We start from the raw sequence: 3,668 nt of genomic DNA, 5'->3' as shown, positions 1-3,668 counted from the left end.
TCGAGAGGTGTACATTGGAGTGGTGTATAAAGTGTTGTATAATTGAGTAACATAGAGTGCAGTGGCGTGTTGTAGAGTGTCTTAGAATGGAGTGGAATACAATGGATTGGCAGGTTATACAGTATTGTGTCTTAGAGTGGAGGGACGTGTCATCTGTAAAATAAAGTGGCATGGATTGTTATAAAGTCTAGTGGCGTCTTGTGAAGTGGTGTCATACTTTGGATGTGCATAGTGTTGTATAATGGAGTAGCATAGTGCAGTGGCATGTTATACACTGTCTTAGAATGGAGTGGTGTACAGTGCATTAGCATGTTATACAGTGTTGTGTCTTAGAGTGGAGGGGCCTGAAGGGTTGTCATATAGTAGAGTGGCATCTGTATAATCGAGTGGCATGGAGTGTCTTACAGTCTAGTGGCGTCTTGTGAAGTGGTGTGCGTACAGTGGAGTAAAGTGGCATAGAATGGAGGGGCATAGTGTTGTACAGTGCAGTAACGTAGAGTGCAGTGACTTGTCACACTGGTGTGTCATAAAGCAACTCTGTGGAGGGTTGTAAAATGTATTGGCATCTTGAACAGTGGAGAGGGTTGTGGCAGGCTACAGTGGAGTGGCGTGTCATACAGTGGAGAAGTGTCGTACTGTGTAGAGGTGCAGTGGAGTTTAGTGGCGTAGTGTGGGGTGGAGGGGCATAGAATGGAGTAGCATGTACTAGAATGGAGTGGGGGTTTCGTAGACTGAAATAAAGTGTTGTTAAAGGAACTGGTTAAGGTGGAGTGAAGTTGTGGACTAACAGTGTCATACGACGCAGTGGCATGTGGTAGAGTGGAATCTTGTTGTACACTGGAGTAGTGTAGACTTGTGGAGTGGCATGTTGTGGAGCGGACTCACGTGTCATACAGTGTGGTAGAGTGGACTAGAATGGCATAAAATTGAGGGGCCTAGAGTGGAGTGGTATGTTATAGATTAGAATATTGTACAGTGTGTTAGTGAGGTGTTGTACGTTGTGTTTGTGGGGCATTGTACGTTGTGTTTGTGGGGCGTTGTACGTTGTGTTTGTGGGGCGTTGTACGTTGTGTTTGTGGGGGGTTGTACATTGTGTTTGTGGGGGGTTGTACGTTATGTTTGTGGGGTGTTACAGTGGAGGGACGTAGAGTGTCATGTGGTAGAGTGGAGTGGTGTGTTTAGAGATGGAGGTGATCAGGTATAAATTTCAATCTCTCTGGAATGCCTGAAGAAATAGATGATGTATTGCTTTCCAACAATCAGATTTTCTAAAGTTGTTGTTTTTTAGTAGTATTGGGCTATGTTTATTGCCCACTTTGTGTTAATAACCAATCACAGAATGTTATACTTAATTGTATGTCTTATCTTTTTTCTATTGGTTTTCATGGCCATGCGACCAGAAATGGGTGTTTCAAATGCTTTTCTAATACTTGTGAAGCTTCATTACTACAGACAAGTTTCTTTTCTTTGTATTTAAACAATCATTTTCCTCCTTTCAGACTGAAGTTTTTAACATTATGTACTTTCCTACTGGCCAATCATCTGTGTGTTCCTCATTCTTGTATGCCAGTGCATGTGTAAGATAGTTTGTGTTTGGCTTCTTGGGCACAGTTTCACTTTTTGGGCCAGAGAGCATGCCAAGAAAGCAGATTTGGAAGCTAATTTAGGTTTGAAAGGAGTAGAAGTAACATGGATTGCTGGAAGTGGTTTGAGATTGAATCAGTTGGTGCATGTGGCCATCCCAAGTTTATGGGTTTTCACTCTGATGGCAATAATTTAGGCCATTTAACCGTAGTTAGAATGGAAATAGACATTAAGGAAAATATCTTCCTCATCTCTGTTTCTGAACACACATCTTGTCTTCTCTAACATTTGTCAGAGACAAAAGTGGAAATGGTCTAGATTAAAAGCTGCTAAATTTAAAAAGACTTGACAACATGTCAATATGCAGTCCCAGCATTCCTTCAAGATTATGGAATGTCTTTAATTTTTCATTTGGATTTCTAATATTCCAATGCAGCACTGTATCGTCTGTCCTGATGGGGTCCATTTTACAACCTATGTTTAGTTGGAAAAAACGAACAAAGGCTCTTTTAAGAGCCACGCTATATTGTGTCAAATTTAATTTTATCATGTATTACTTTTTTTCCAGATTTCATTGGCTGCCACTGTACTTCCTAGATACATTTGCAATAGTACGAGAATACTCTGTGAACTTAAAAAAAACAGTTAAACTACATTCCACTACCTCTACAGAGTTTGCTAAACTGGTTTATTGTTTTACTACGTTAGTCGTTAGTAATAACCAATATGCTTCATTGAAGCACATAACGCAGCAAAAGAGTGGTCTAATCAATATGGCTGCTTTTCCATTTTGCAAGGACTTTAACCAGTCATATTGTGTTTGGTCATTGTTGGGTACTGCAGTCCAAATAATCCTAAGTGTGTGTCTCTTATAACTGAAAAACAACTGAATTAATATATGTCTATCAAAAACGACCCTTTTCACACCATAATCTATATTTCTGCCAAATTTCATAAAAATTCATTCAGATATTTCAGCGCTACGTCAGGCTAACGGGTCAATGGAAAATGCATTGATGGGAAACCTTGTTTTGCCCCCCCCCCCCTTTTTCTTTTGTACTCCCATAGCTAATTGTCACACAACTTTGCATCATCAGCCATTGTAGACAAAAGGAAAATGTCTGCAAAGTTTTGCAGAGATTCGTCAAACAGTGATAAAGTTATTACCACGCACAACCAGGTCAATGCCAGGTCAATTGTTAAAAACAACATTGCTTTTCACGAGTTTGTGGCAGACAGACAACCCGATTGGGTGTTCATCACGGAAACGTGGGCCACCGAGTCGTCAGGCCATGATTTGCTTCTTGCTATCCCTGAGGGTTACAATTTGTTGAGGCAGGATAGACCTAAACGTAGAGGGGGTGGGTTAGCTATCCTATGTAAAACTTCGATGCCCTGCTCTATTACTGCCCTCTCGGTTGTCTCAGATCCTTTCGAGGCCTTGTATTTCTCTATCCTTTGTGCGCCCTCTGACTCTTTCTCAGGTATCCTCATCTATCGGCCTCCTGGCCCTAGGGCCAATTTCAGTAGTGACCTGTTGAGAATTCTTGAATCCTACTTTGGTAAATCCCATATTACCATATTGGGGGACATGAATTTTCATTTGGATAATTTGGGGGATCCTGATACTGTCACGCTGACTGATGTACTTGGAGCGTGTGGCTGTATCCAACTGGTCCATAGCCCCACTCATCGGGCAGGCCACATCTTAGATGGGGTGTTCACTAATGATCCCAGACTATCGGTGGGCCCTGCGGTGCCCTTAGTTTGGTCTGATCATCTGGCTGTACCCCTCGAGCTAGCAGCTGGTGCTACCGAGCTGCAAGATCAGAGAGTTCATACTGGAGGCCCCAAAAGGTGCTTCAAAAACATCACTAATGAAGCCCTTGCCCCGTATCTGAACGCCTGTGATTACTCTTCTGTGGGTGAAGCTAATGACGCCGCTCAAAATCTTGTTCACTCCATTGCTAAGGCCGTTGATGAACTCGCTCCTTTATCATACAGGTACTCAGCAAGACGTAAACCGTCTGCCCCCTGGTTCTCAGAGCCGTTGAGACTCTTAAGACAGAGGTGTAGAAGACAGG

This window comes from Lissotriton vulgaris, chromosome 5 (assembly GCF_964263255.1).
Source record: "Lissotriton vulgaris chromosome 5, aLisVul1.2, whole genome shotgun sequence".
Taxonomy (NCBI): Eukaryota; Metazoa; Chordata; class Amphibia; order Caudata; family Salamandridae; genus Lissotriton; species Lissotriton vulgaris.
Note: the sequence above shows the minus strand (reverse complement) of the source record.